Source organism: Acinonyx jubatus, chromosome B1 (assembly GCF_027475565.1).
Source record: "Acinonyx jubatus isolate Ajub_Pintada_27869175 chromosome B1, VMU_Ajub_asm_v1.0, whole genome shotgun sequence".
Lineage (NCBI taxonomy): Eukaryota > Metazoa > Chordata > Mammalia > Carnivora > Felidae > Acinonyx > Acinonyx jubatus.
This window is the reverse complement of record NC_069382.1, coordinates 166,077,136-166,092,177: the sequence shown is the minus strand read 5'-3', so window position 1 is coordinate 166,092,177 and position 15,042 is coordinate 166,077,136. Positions and strand designations below refer to the sequence as shown.

At 40.5% G+C, this 15,042-nt stretch overlaps 1 protein-coding gene across 1 annotated transcript in view; it reads left to right on the top strand.

Annotated features, from left to right (window-relative positions):
• Window positions 1-15,042, top strand: part of GRXCR1 (glutaredoxin and cysteine rich domain containing 1) — a 235,068-nt gene that overhangs the window by 43,978 nt on the left and 176,048 nt on the right. Inside the window, exon 2 of the transcript XR_008296337.1 lies at window positions 5,871-5,955. The gene's annotated coding sequence lies outside the window, so the exon portion shown is untranslated. The remainder of the gene's footprint in view (window positions 1-5,870; window positions 5,956-15,042) is intronic.

The following is a 15,042-nucleotide window of genomic DNA, read 5'->3' as shown; positions in this document are numbered from 1 at the left end:
CTAGGGTTTGCAATCAACATCTAGGTGAATGGTGGGACAGTTTATTGAGGTGGGAAAGACTGGAGGAAGGACAGGTTTGGAGTGGAGAGTGCAAGAGTTATGTTCTGAGATACATATTAAACATTCTAACAGTGTTGTCAAGAAAGATGTTGGGTAAATAAGCCTAGGGTCAGTTGAGTTGAGAGCATATATATGGTTTTTAAAGCCATCTGAATAAATTATATAACCTGGGAGAGACCATAGATAGATTGGAGAAGACAGCCCAGGGACGAAACCTTGGGGAACTCCAATATTTAGAAACTGAGCAGAAGAGATTATTGCAGAAGAAACTGAGAAGGAGCCTCCAGAGAGGTAAGAGAAACCAGAAGAATGCTATGATTCAGACCCTAAGAGAGGAAAATGCTTTAAGAATAAGAGAATGGTCAAGCTAAAGTTGGAAAGGTGGATAAGACCCAGGCCTCGATTAGAGGTTGGGCTGTTATTCTAGGTGCAGTGGGGAGACTATTGAAAGGGGTTAGGATGGTGGTAGGGTCTTAATAGGATCATATTCACATCTTACTCTGGTTGCTGTGTGGAGAAAAGGATGAGGGAGTGGGGGACAAAAGTGAAGGAGGTGAGAGACCACATAGGAGACCCCTAAAACAATAGAGCCTGAAGGGTCATGAGTTAGATCAGGTGCTGGCAGTGGAGACTGAGAGAATTGGACACTTTCAGGACATATTTAAGAGCAGAGTTTTAAACCTTAAGCCTATTGACATTTGAGGCCAGATAGTTCTTTGTTATGGGGCTTTTCAGTTCACTATAGGAGTATTTAGCAGCAATCCCTGGCCTCTTCCTCTGCCAGTGGCACTCCCTGATGTCCCCATTGTTAAAAACAAAAATGTCTTCAGACAGGCAGGTAGTCCTTATTAAATATCCCTTGGGGACAAAATCTCTCCTAACTGATAACCACTATTTTAGAGAGACAATTCATGGGAATGGATACTGGATTAGATGTGGGTGGGAAATATCATGAATGACATTGGTTTCAACAGGCAAGTACATGGGTGTTGGTATATGGAAACGCAGTGGTTTGAGGAGGAGAATATTTGGGAACATGTGTATAAATATTGGGAGTTCATTTTAGATATGACAAATTTAGATGCCTGGAAGACTCCAAGAGGAGAAGTCAAGGAGATAGTTGCTTATATGAATGAAGAGGTTTTAGCTGGAAATATGAAGAGTTATGGGATTGGACATGATCACTGATGGAGAGAGTACAACTGAGAACCAAAGAGGCCTGGGGACTGAACAAAGAGGAACTCTAACAGTCACAAAAATGTTATATAAAGAAAAAATAAAACGCAGAATGTTTTGATAAGTGCATAGTAAGTGATACTGAATGAGGTGGAAAGTTCTAGTTATATAAGGATTGAAAAGTGTCCACTGGAGTTGGCAAAAAAGGAGGTAACTCTAGGTGCCAAAGTCATAATGGGGTAGGTTGAAATGAGAAAGGAAATTGGACCACATGTACAGACAATGATTCCAAGATTTTTTTTTCAAGCAAGGAAGAAGCAACTAGAAGAAGGTGTGAAATCAAGGGGACCTTTGTAAAAAACAAAACAAAACAAAACAAAACAAAAACAGATAGTAACATATGACTAACTGCTGCTGGACAATCTGGTAAAGAAGGAGGGAGGTCAAGGGTAAGGAGAGAAAGGTAATAACAGATTCACCAAAGTCCTCTGATAGTAGGACACTATTGGTTTTTACCAGGGAGAAAGTTACTTTCTTCATTGTAACGGAGTGATAATATTAGTAATGATGATGCTAATTATGGTGGCTGATATTTATTGAAGGCTTATTGTGTGCCAGACCTGTCACATGGTCTAAGATTAAATAGGTTTAATCTTCCCAGAAAACTTGTGAAGTAAATCCTGTTACTATTTCCATCTGAAAGATGAGAAAACAGGACTAAACAGGTTAACTAACATGATCAAGTGGCAGAGCTTAGAATGTAGCAGGTCTCGTTCTAGAACTCATGTGAAATCACCTTATGCCAGAGCCTAAGCTCTTAACAGAAGCAGAGAAAGAATCATGCCAATTCGCTTCCAAAAGAATTGTTAAAATCCATGAGTTCTTGGCTGTTACCATGATGTCTTAGAAGCAGCTGGACTTGAATCACAGTTACCTCCCACAATGAAATACTCCATGTTTCCTTATACTTGACCCTATTCTGAGGTGGCAACTGGTTTGGTCTCATCTTTTATATTTATTTATTTATATTTATTTTATATTTATTTATTTATTAAATAAATCTCATAAGCCAACAGGGGAATGGTCTGGGCTCAGACAGGACAGACTGGTCTTGGGTTGGAAAATGCTACAAGGTTCTTAAACTGGCTCTTCTCCTCAAATATCCTTTTCTGGATCAGAAGCAAATGTGGATCCTGCTCTGTGCTAGGTCCTGCTTGTGAGACCAGCTATGAACTCTTGTTACAGCCTTCCAGAAGTTAGTCACAGTGCCCCTGAAATTGGTTGGTGATTGGCATAGAAAAAAACACCATTGGCTTGACTGACCCTGGGCCTCTGTTTATGCTAGTCATACTCCTAAATTCTAGTGACCATTTTGTTTTTATAAGCACATGATCCCTGATATTTGACCATGGTATCAATCAGGGACTGATCTATCTTGACTTTTGGTTTTCTTTCTAAGCTTTCTACAAATTACGTGTGTGTGTGTGTGTGTGTCTGTGTGTGTGTCTGCATGTCTATGTAAATGTATAAGGATATCTTCTATAGTTCTTTTTTTAATTTTTGAGAGGGGAAAGGGGCAGAGAGAGAGGGGGACACAGGATCCAAAGCAAGCTCTGTGCTGAGAGCAGAGAGCCTGACACAGAATTCGAACTCTTAAACCCAAGATGGTGACCCGAGCTGGAAGTTGGACACTCGACTGACAACCACGCAGGTGCCTCAGGGATATTTTCTAACATCCAAGGCCTGTTATGACAAAATATAACCTTTGGCCATTTCCTGAAGACAAGTGAAAAAAAAACAGTTTAAAGGTTTATCTTCACAGGTATATTTATAGCAGTGCCTTTTTTGTCTTACAGTGTTCCTTGGATAATCTGGTTCCTTTTTTAGTTTTCAGAGTGATGACACACAAATAAATTAGCGTTTCCACCTCTACTGCCTCTTTTGGCAAGAATAAAGGTTCTCATGTCAAGGTAAATAAAGAGGGAGGCAGAGACCTAGAGAAAGTAGACAAAATTGGAGTCATACTGAGCAATTTATGTGCCGACACTTCCCTTTAATTGTTAATAGCCACAAAAAAGAAAGAAAAAGGAAAAAAACATTGCTGCACAGTGAATGTGAAACATGTGCTCAGGTTTTCAGTGTGTAGAAGTATTTGGGCCACTAATATCTTTCCAACTCGATCTTCTGAAAGATCCCAGCTTTTGACATATCCCTTCCTCCACAAATGTGTAAAATGTAGTTGTGTTCCTCCAGAGGGTTAGACCTTTCCTTTGTTTTGAGCTCCCTGGGACACACTCTAGTTGCTAGATCAGACGAAATAAAAAGCAAAATGAAAGAAGTATGGCAAAACCTTGGTTTGCGAGCATAATTTGTTCTGGAAACATGCTTGTAATCCAAAGCACTTATACATAAATGAGAATTTCAAGAACCATTGGCTCAGTTGTGATCATGTGACATTTGGCATCAGGTACTACTCGTATTGTAAGACATCACTTGTTTATCAAGTTAAAATTTATTAGAAATGTTTGTTCATCTTGCAGAACATTCATAGAACAAGTTACTCGCAATCCAAGGTTTTACTGTTTACCCCATTGGGTAGGTGGAAATTGGGGATTTTCTCAAGTCGTGTGAGCTGAAAGGCTTCTGTGTATAAATGTATATTTATGTATATGTAGACACACAGCCCTGAGACTTTGCAGTCATGTTTCTAGATTGTTCTTCCAATATTGGAGGAAAATGATCCCATCAGAGGGTTTTGTTTTCAGAAGCAGTCACAGGGCCCAGGTAACAGAGCGGCTTGTCCCCCGAGTGGCAGTTTGTGAGTACTGCAGCTACAACCCCAAATTGTACATCACCCTTTAGGGCATGCCAGCTTCCTGTCCCAGGAGAAAGCATTTTCCCTTGGGTATTAATTAAAACCCCATGACCCACAAAAGGAGATGTAAGAGTTTAGAAAACTCAGCTCTGCCACGGTCAATGTTTGGAGGTACTCAGGGGTCAATGAGTGAAGCAACATAGCGAATGAAAGGCTGACCTTCCTTTCATGTTGAACTGGAGCCTTGCATCGCCCCAAGCATTTTGCTATCCTTGAAACCACATTTGAATCAATAACTGGGAGCAGAGCCAGTTCAATCATGTGGCTCTCTGAGGCCCAGCTGAGTGACTGACAGTAATATGTTTTTGAATGATTTAAGGAAACCCAGAGGACTGTTGACCAGCAGGACATCCCAACATTATTAGCTTCCTTCTGATATGTCAGGGCTGCTAGTGAATTTTAGTTTTCCCAAAGGTTCTTTCTGATCTTGGAGGCAGCACTGAATGAGCTTCTAGACTCTCATATTTGCACCGAGTTCAACTGATATTTCTTTCTAAGACTTTAAAGGTTCATAAATTACTACAGGCTTTTGGTCCCAGAGCAGTCAAGGCCCTCGGCTGAGATAAATGTGCTCAGTAAATGTGTGTTTTGATGTACTGGACTTTTGTAACTAGTCCTCCAGTTTTGGGAGAAATAAAAGGAAGTATTAGAGACATAAGAGATGAAATATGCTTTATAAAATCAAAATATTTTTTAAAAAGAAAAACATTCTAATAATTTGGGTTCAAGCTGGGACTTCTGGTTTAAAACTATCTTAATTTGGGAATCATTAGCTTTCCTTATAGTTAAAGCCATAGGCCTGTAAGAGATGGCTCCAGGAGAAAGAATGAACAGAGAATGGAAATGGTCCAGCATGAGCCCTGGGGGATTCCATCATTTAGATGCCATATTGACAAGAAGGGAACGGCTGAAGGTTTGGAAAAGAAGTAGTGAGCAGAGGGAAAACACAAGAAAATTTTGATATGTCCAGGGAAGGGTTAATTGCATTTGTTGCTACCGAGCAGTAAACACGAGGATAGAGAAGTGACTCAAGATAAGAGTGCTTCATGAGAGCCATGGGGATAAGGCCCGACTGGAGTAGACTGTTATGAGAATTATAATCCACACAAAGCAAGTGTCTGGTATACAGTATGTGCTTACTATATGGTAGAAATTACTGAGAATTTGGTGTTAGATTTTACGGATTGCCTATAAGCAATCATTCTCCTTGCTTCCTTCCCCCATCCCCTAATTCCTTTTCTTGGACGATCCCTCCCTGCAATTTTTAAAAGTTTTCCACTCTCCCATATGCCTAGGATGAGGCACTATTAATCCAGGCCATTCTTGGTGATGTCATTCCCCTTACCAGTGACTAGCCCTGGCCATAGGCATTGTGACACAGCCCTGCCCAGTGGGATATGAGGAGCAGCCAGGTGAGAGCTTCTGGCAAAGGTTTTCTTTACTTATAAACAGATAGTCATGGGAAGAAATGCCCCCCTCCCTCACAGAATATTATTACATCTGTTTGGAATATCTGGAATTGATGCAGTGATCTGCAGAGTGACTGGGAGAGGAACTCTCATGGATAAGCTATGGATGAGTGGAAACATGAAAACCCGTTTTTGTAGACCTAGATCTCAGTCTCATGGTGGTACTAAGCAATCTTTAAATAAGTGTTTCTCTGGATATAAATTCCACAAAGTGCTCTGTATGATGCTGATACTACTGACAAATTACCTAATGCTAGACACTGTTCTAAGCTTTACTTATTTTTTTGCAGCTGAGTAAATGGAGACCGAGTAAAGTGAAGTGATTGGTCCAGGGGCATATGGCTGGTAGGAGGTAGAGGGAGGATCCCAACCCAGGTACTATAGTCATCATGTGAATGCTTCATCTCTATAGGTCATACTAAACGGGGCATCTGCAAATAAAGATGTGTTTGTTAGGTATCTGTATTTATTTCTTTTTCTTTTTCTTTTAAAATTTAAATTCAAGTTAATGGACATTTAGGCTCTCTCCATAATTTGGCTATTGTTAAAAGCTCTGCAGGGGTGCCTGGGTGGCTTGGTCGGTTAAGCGTCCGACTTCTGCTCAGGTCATGATCTCACGGCCTGTGAGTTCGAGCCCCGCGTCGGGCTCTGTGCTGACCACTCAGAGCCTGCAGCCTGTTTCAGATTCTGTGTCTCCCTCTCTCTCTGCCCCTCCCCTGTTCATGCTCTGTCTCTGTCTCAAAAATAAATAAACGTTAAAAAAAAAAAGCTCTGCTGTAAACATTGGGGTACATGTGCCCCTATGAATCAGCACTCCTGTATCCTTTGGATAAATTCCTAGTAGTGCTATTGCTGGGTTGTAGAGTCATTCTATTTGTAATTTTTTGAGGAACCTCCACACTGTTTTCAAGAAAGGAAGGGGGGAAAATGGTTACAAACAGAGAGGGAGGGAGGCAAACCATGAGAGGCTCTTGAATACAGAGAACAAACTGAGGCTTGATGGGGGGGTGGCACGGTGGAAAGGGGAACATGGGTGATGGGCATTGAGGAGGGCACTTGTTGGGATGCGCATTGGGTGTTGTATGTAAGTGATGAATCATGGGAATCTACCCCCAAAACCAAGAGCACACTGTATATACTGTATGTTAGCCAACTTGAAAGTAAATTATATTAAAAATTTTTTTAATTCAAATTAGTTATAGTGTCATATTGGTTTCAGGAGTAGAATGTAATGATTCATCACTTACATATAACAACACTCAGTGCTTACCCCAACAAGTGCCTTCCTTAATGCCCCTCACCCATTTAGCCCATCCCCCTACCTGCTTCTCCTCCAGCAACCCTCATTTGGAATTTAAGAAACACAATAGATTAACATAGGGGAAGGGAAGGAAAAATAAGATAAAAACAGAGAGGGAGGTAAACCAGAAGAGACTCTTAAAGGCAGAGAAATACAGAGAACAAACTGAGGTATCCATATTTAAAATGATGGGTTGTTTTCAGATTATTTCCTAATAGTGCCAACTAATTTCAGACTGAGTTTCTCCCTTTGTCAACTAATGGGCCTGGGAATGCCAAGAAGTGTGTGTCAGCCATCTTTGGTCAGGATACACACTGGAAGTACCAGAATCCAGCTTCCAAAGATTAACACGGCACAAATGAACACCCCAGTTGTATACATGGCTAATTTTAAAACACATATGAAGTAAGAATAACTGCTATTAATCTAGAGCTTAATATCTTCTTATGTGCAGTGCTTTAAGTACATTGTCTTACCAAATCTTCACTGAATCCTGATCCCTAGGAAGATATTTTACACATTTTATGATTGAGGAAAGTAAACCATGGAGGATTTAAGTATTTTGCTCCAAACTATTGAATTTTAATCCAGGTTTCTCATTCCAAAGGCCACATATTTAACTATCAAATGAACACATTAAATTTTAACTCAAATTATGGCATAAACGCGGAGGCTACCTAGCACATTGAAGTAGCATATTGTCTGCAAAAGGGTTTGTACATAGAGAAAAGCCTTGGAGGAAGTATGTAGTATCAACAATAGTGTTGAGAATTATAGTTAATTTTTATTCTTTTTAATATATCGCTGTCATTAAAAGAAAAAACTTATAAGTGATATTTTTTAAAAAGCAGGTTGTTTTGTCTATAGATCTGGTGACCAGATGCTGGGAAGAGAAGGATTTCTCAAGATCATGTAGGATCACTTTGCCACCAACCATCACCTTTCTTTTCCATTCTAGGTTCAGTTGCCTTCACCTCTAGGTGAAGAGATACTCACTTTCTCCTTTTCCTTTTGCTCACAAAACCTGTGCAGGTCTTTTCTTTTCTTTTTTTCTTTTTTTTTTTTTGTAAATCACAAATGTCTTCTCTCCATCTCTGTGGGCAAGACTGAGTAATCAGATCGTTCATGTCTTTGCCTTTCTGCTCCTAGAACGTTCTAAAGACAAACAGAAACCAGTTGCCTAGCTATTTATTTTGTGTTGGATTCATTGGTACATTAAATAAGTGAAAGCAGTATTTTGTAGATAAAATAGGCATGTGTGTTGAGTTGTTAGAGTCCCTTTTCTATTAACTCTAGCTAATGCCCCATATTTAATCACAGGACATTGGGTGATTACTTAGTAAATAACCCCAATCACCTCTCAGATATCTACTTCATCACTATTTGTATAGCAAACAGAACCTTGATAAGATCCAGGTTGATTGCAAAATGGATTTACTGTATATATTGCCCGTATTTTTTTTCCTGGCAGCCCGGTTATATTTTGCAGGTTTGTATTGCCTTTCAGAATTTGCATTCTTCCACCTTCAGATAAAACTTTGAAAGATATTTACGGAATGCTGTTAGTGATATTGTAGAACACAGGTGGCCAGGTTGGAATTGAAATACCTCTGCAAAGATCGAAGAGAAATTTTTGTAACTTAATAAGTGTTTCAGACAGGAAATGACAGTCCTTCTTGTGACAAGAGCTGAAATACTATCAAATTCAAGTAATTGTGTTATAAGAAAACATTTAAATTCCATACGTCCTGAAATCTGAGTTAAAGAAGTGGCTCTTTAATGAATGGCACTGTCCATCTCTGCCATCTGTCTTTAAAATTTACTCTGTTTTATTAAATCCTTAAACAAACACAGAGAGAGAGAATCTGAAGCAGGCTCTATACTCAGTGTGGAGCCTGATGCAGGGCTCGATCCCAAGATCCTGGGATCCTGACCTGAGCTGAAATCAAGAGTCGGATGCTCAACCTACTGAACCACCCAGGTGCCCCAGGTCTTCATGTGAAACTTATATTAAGTACATTTGTATGATTTTCTTCTCTTCTCAGTCTGTTGCCGGTCCAGTTAGGGAGCCCCATCTGGAGAACCTAGGAGGGGAATAGGAAAAAGGTATCTTTCCTCTCTTACATAGGAAGGTGAATGTTATTTCTTGTGTTTGCTGGCCACTTATGCTTTTCTCTTATAAATTTCCTATCCATGGACTTATTTTCAGAAAATTCATAGACAAAAAATCCTCTACAATATTCCTTTAAGATAGTACTGTAGTAATTTTATTAAGGAAGGAAGAGACTGGGGATTGATTGAATCAGACTTAACATTTGAATGAAAAGTCTTAAAATCTATAGAGTGCATTTAAGAAATACAATACTTTGAGAGAACACTTTTCTTTGCTTCAGTAATCAATGTGTAGGCCAGAACATGTATTGCTTTTGTAATTTAAAAAGAAAGATAATGGGAAAAGTCAAGTTTTGGTATAATATGAAATATAACAAACACATTTCATTACAGAGCTCAGAGGACTATGCAACCATTTCTTTGAATCACAGAATCAATTGTGAGTTTGACATTTTGTGATGAAAACACTGAAATGCTGCAGCTGGTTACCAGATTGGAGGGAAATGTGCTTTGTATGTAATTAATAGAGACAAGCCTTACAGAGAATAGAAAATAAAATTAAACATAAGCGTATATATCAACTGCTCGGGGAGATGAAATAGAATATAAATCATTTTATTTTGGTTGAAAATAGATAATTATAGTGTGAGGTTTTATATCCATTCTACTGTGGCACTAAGCATCTTCACTAAGTTAAAGAAACAGTAGATGTGACTTTAACCAATCAATAGAATTAGCATGAACCTAGAGCCAAAACATTTTAAGCAGGAAAAAGAAGAAGAAGAAGAAGAAGAAGAAGAAGAAGAAGAAGAAGAAGAAGAAGAAGAGGAAGAAGAAAAGAAAGCCAGATTTGTAAATCTGCAGAAGGCACGTAAAAGCTAACAGGCTTACAAAATTCTTGCTCTAATTGAGTGTATGCACAAATGTACTGAATTCACAGTTAGTGAGGAAGAAACCCGAGGAATGGGGTCCATTGCCTAGAACATTAACAGTACTAACAAGGGCAGTAGTCAGTGTTGGAATGTGTTCTCTGTGTGTGCACTGTGCAAGGTGCTTTACATACAGTACTTCCTTTAATTGCCACAACTCATGAGGGAAGCATTATGATCTTTCTAGCAGCCCACAGTTATGGATGGACATAGCTGATTTTCAGAGGCATGTCTCTTTTCTTTTTTTTTTTTTCAACGTTTTTATTTATTTTTGGGATAGAGAGAGACAGAGCATGAACGGGGGAGGGGCAGAGAGAGAGGGAGACACAGAATCGGAAACAGGCTCCAGGCTCTGAGCCATCAGCCCAGAGCCCGACGCGGGGCTCGAACTCACGGACCGCGAGATCGTGACCTGGCTGAAGTCGGACACTTAACCGACTGCACCACCCAGGCGCCCCGGCATGTCTCTTTTCAAAGCCTGTTTTCTCACCGCTTGGAGATGTTGCCGCCGCATTTCCCTAACCCCATTATTTTTGTTCTTCTCCATCTCTGGCTCAATTCATGCATGCATACATTTTATACCAAAATAGTTATAGAGTTCTTACCATACACTATGTCCTGTGCCAAAATGCCCTTAATATAGCAGGGAACTTGATGGTGATGTTTCTGCCGTTCAGGGAACTTGATCAGAGGAAACCAAGAATTACAGTCTCCTGATAATCATCATGAAACAGCATTGATTAAATACCCCCAAAGTGTCAGACCCATGTCTAGGCACTGTCTGTGCAGTCTGATTTTTGCAGCAGTGCTTTACTGGGGTGTTATCAGCTCCACTTCGTAAGTAAGGAAACTGGGGTTCGGATGCATTGGACAGTTGGCTCAAGTTTCAGTCAGTGTGCAGGGTCTGCTCTGGGATTCTAGCCTCAGCCTGCAGGAGCTCCACTGCCTCATTACCACATCAGACCGCTTTATTCCCATGCCCCTCAGTTCTTCAATCGATTTCACACCAGAAATACAATTCTCAGTGCCACCATCTTCTGCATTTTTGTCACTGCCACATTGCTACTCTTCATCTGAGTCACGTCAAAATAATGTGGTAATATTGTCTCTAATCGCCCCTACCCTCACCTCCCCCCAGAAACACACACATACGTACACACGCACACTTGTGTGTGTTCACACACACACACACACACACACACCCCTTGCCCCTAGGAGCATGCATTAAACAAACTAATATTCAACATGTTAATTAAGCAGTTTCCAGAAAAGTCAGACTCTAGCTTTTTTGCTTTTCAAGGCACGTATATGCAAATGCAGAGCAATTTTCAACTGCAACGACATTAGCCATAATGCCTCTAAATCAGTCTTCTTTTTAGGATGCCTCATAATCTTGGGTGATGTGATGCAACTTAGACACATCTTTCGAAATCATTTCAATCACTCCTATAAATGTGTCATAACCATATGCTAGCTCTGGCAAAGTGATAAATCTTCCCTCTACTGTAAACTATATGCTCAGACTTGTAGGAGTATCTGTTTAAGGAATATATGGGCTATAAGAAGCAGCTAGCTCTCTCTATATACTGTGAATTCTTTGAAGAGCATTAAAACATTTCAAAGTAAGGTATCTTAATTAAACAAGTATTGCAGATACTGTAGGGTCCCTATCTCAGAGAGAGATTGGTGGACTTCCTCTCAGGGGTTAACACAGTCACCCTGGTGGATGACATAAGACAAGTTACTCAATTTCTCTGTAAGTCCAAATTTACTTTTTTAAAAGTGGGTATGATATCTTTAGTGACTAAAACCTGACCAAAAATTCTATGACATACTTCCCATCAACAGGTTGAATCTATGTCCCCTCTCTTTGAAATGGGTGGGCTTGTGACTGCTTGACCAATTGAATACAATGAGGTGACATGATGTGACTTCCAAAGCTAGGTCATAAGGGTCATGCAGCTGCCATCTTGCTCATAGAACACTTGCTTTTGGAGCTCTGTGCCTCCATGTAAGAAGTCTTTTTTTTTTAACGTTTATTTATTTTTGAGAGACAGAGCATGAGTGGAGGAAGGGCAGAGAGAGAGACACACACAGAATCCAAAGTAGGCTCTAGGCTCTGGGCTGTCAGCACAGCACCTGACACGGGGCTCGAACCCATGAGCCATGAGATCATGACCTGAGCTGAAGTCGGACACTTAACTGACTGAGCCACCCAGGCACCCTTCCATATAAGAAATCTTAATACCCTGAGTTACCAAGTATTTGGTTGATGGCGTCAGATGAGCCCAGCCTTCCAGCCATCTCCACCAAGGTGCTAGACATGGAAGTGAGGCCATCTTGGGCCCTTCAGACCAGTCCATCTGTCAGCCAGATACTACTGAGTGACTTTCATTGACATCACGTAGAAGTTTCACCCAGCTAAGTTCTGCCCATATTTCTGACCTGCAAAATCATGAAGTATAATAATTGTTGGTTTAAGCCACCATATTTGGATAAGTCAATCACTGTCTCATCCATTGTGAAGTTTATTGTAAGACTCTTAGCTCAGGGCCTGACTTCTAGTAAGTACTCAGTAAATGTTAGCTATTATTTCTATTTATTGAGCATCTTTTGTGATCACAAAACTGCAGAGAGTGTTTTGAGGCATAGACAAGTAAAGGCATACTCTGCAGTGACGTGGCAGTGAAAATGGATACATATGAAAAGATAATGTATGTATCATTAGAATAGTAAAGGTTATAATTGCCAGAGGAGTTCCAAGAAAGGAGAAAGAGCCACTGCAAAGAAAGTGGTTCTTGCGCTGAAACTGAGGTCTCATCTTCAGGGGGAGAGGAAGGGAATATTTGTTGACCTAGACACTGTAAGATAGTTTATCTGATTTTGAGGAGGTGATTGTATTTTAATTCCCATTTTATAGATTAAAAGACGAGAGAGGTGATGCATGTGTTTTGATCGCCTTCTATGATGCAGAGGACAGCTGGGGCCAATAGCAGTTCATTAAGGGGAGAGGGACACCTCACACTATGCAAGGCTCCACAGGTTTGTGCTCAGGAGCAGAGTGAACAACCAGGAGCTGTGGGAGGTAGGGTTTACGTAATCAGGAGTGGGCCCTCGTTCCCAAGGGAGGATGTGACTTCCCTGATTTGAATAATTCCAAGGGCTTGCAGAGAACTGAAAACCACTACTCAGGGATAAGCCAGAACTGTGCCTGTTCCTTTTGATAAGGAGGATGGATGACCTTACGTGCTCTATTGCTGTCTGTGAACCAAATAGCCAAGGCTATTTGAGGCCCTCCTGATTTTACCAGATACATACATTTTAAAAGCAGCATGTGATACTGAGGCATAATTTTCAGCCTTATACCACAATATAGCCTGCTTAGGATGCCAAAGCCAATGAGAAGTGGAGCTTGGATTTGAACTCAAGTGTGTCTGGCCCCGAGTCTGGTCATCTGGCTCAAAGTCCATGCACCGGATGCAGATGAAGGAGAGGGCAAGTATATGAATACCACTGAGTGAGTGCTACTTCTTTTTATGGAATCATTCCCTCTTTCATTGAATTTAATCTAATTACAAGGCACCCAATACCCTAAGAATGCTCATGGGTATTATACTATAGTTATCAATGATGTCACCATTGGTGGGAGGGTGCACAGGTAAAGGGTACACAGGACTACTTTTGTAACTTTCTGTGAGTCAATAATTACTTTAAAATAAAAAGTTTTTAAAAATTCTCCTGGGGCCTAAGATTCTACACTGTGGTCCTGGACTTGGAGATATTCATTGTAATCACTGTGGGGCAGCACAGTTGTGGTTGATCTTACTGTGATCAATCTCACACTTTTCACTCTTTCTCATCTACTTCATGCCCTCGTGTCCTTCCATATCAGCCTAATTCCAGAGCAATTATAGAAGTCACTGTCTTGTACACACTCCTGATTCTTGATTCTCTCTGTCCAGTGTCTTTGTAGTCATTGGCTAAACCACAGCCCTGGTTAAATCCAACTCTGCCTCTGCTGTGTTTTCACCTGGAAATCTGGGTCTTGATGGAGAAAAGTTCACATCCAGGTTGACCGGTGTCATTTTAAACTCATGACCTGACCCTCTACTGGTCCCTTAGTGCTACTTGGTACCATACAATGGATGTTTGTGTCCCTCCCAAAATTCATATGTGGAAATGTAACCCTCAGTGTAATGATATTTAAAAGGGACAATCTTTGGGAGGTGATTAGGTCATGAGGGTGAAGCCCTCATGAATGAGATTAGTGCCATTATAAAACAGACCCCACAGAGCTCTCTTACTTCTTTGACAGTGAAAAGACTGCTCTCTGCGAACCAGGAAGCAGACCCTCATCAGACACTGAATCTGTTGGCACCTTGCCTTGTACTTTTTTAGCCTCTAGGATTGTGAGAAATAAATTTCTGTTGTTTATTTTGTAATAGCATCCAACATATTTTGTAATAGCAGCCCGAATGGACTAAGACACCTGGCAATTACTCTTCACTTCCCCACTTTCCTTGATGTCAAATATATACCTTCTCTTCTCCCCTGAAAGCTCCAGCATCTTTTTTTCTGACCCCACTCTTGGCTTCTTATTTCACTGTTCAGATAGATGCAACCAGAAAAGAACTTCAACAAGCTCCTTGGACAAGCCTTTCACCTACAGATTCTACCTTTCCTTCCACTGGTGTGATGGAGCTTTGCAAGCCAAGTGAGACCCACACTTCTGCTAGTGTGTTAGACTCCATCCCCTCCTACCTAGTCAAGGACAGTGCTCAGCCAATTATCCTCTCTCTCTTCTAGATCATCAGTTTCCCTCTTAACTAGATTATTCCTGTCCACATACAAATGTCATTATTTCTTCCATCTAAAGAAGAACTTTCTTTGCCCCATCTTATTCTCTGACTTCCTGCTGCCCTTGCAGTAAAACTCTTTGAAAGGATTTTCCATACATATGAACTCTAAATCTTCCTTAAAAAAAAAAGTTTATTTATTTATTTTGAGAGAGAGACCAAACATGCACATGCATGAGAGTGGGAGAGGGGCAGAGAGAAAGAGGGAGACCAAGAATACCAAGCAGGCTCTGCACTGTCAGCACAAGAGCCTGATACAGGGCTC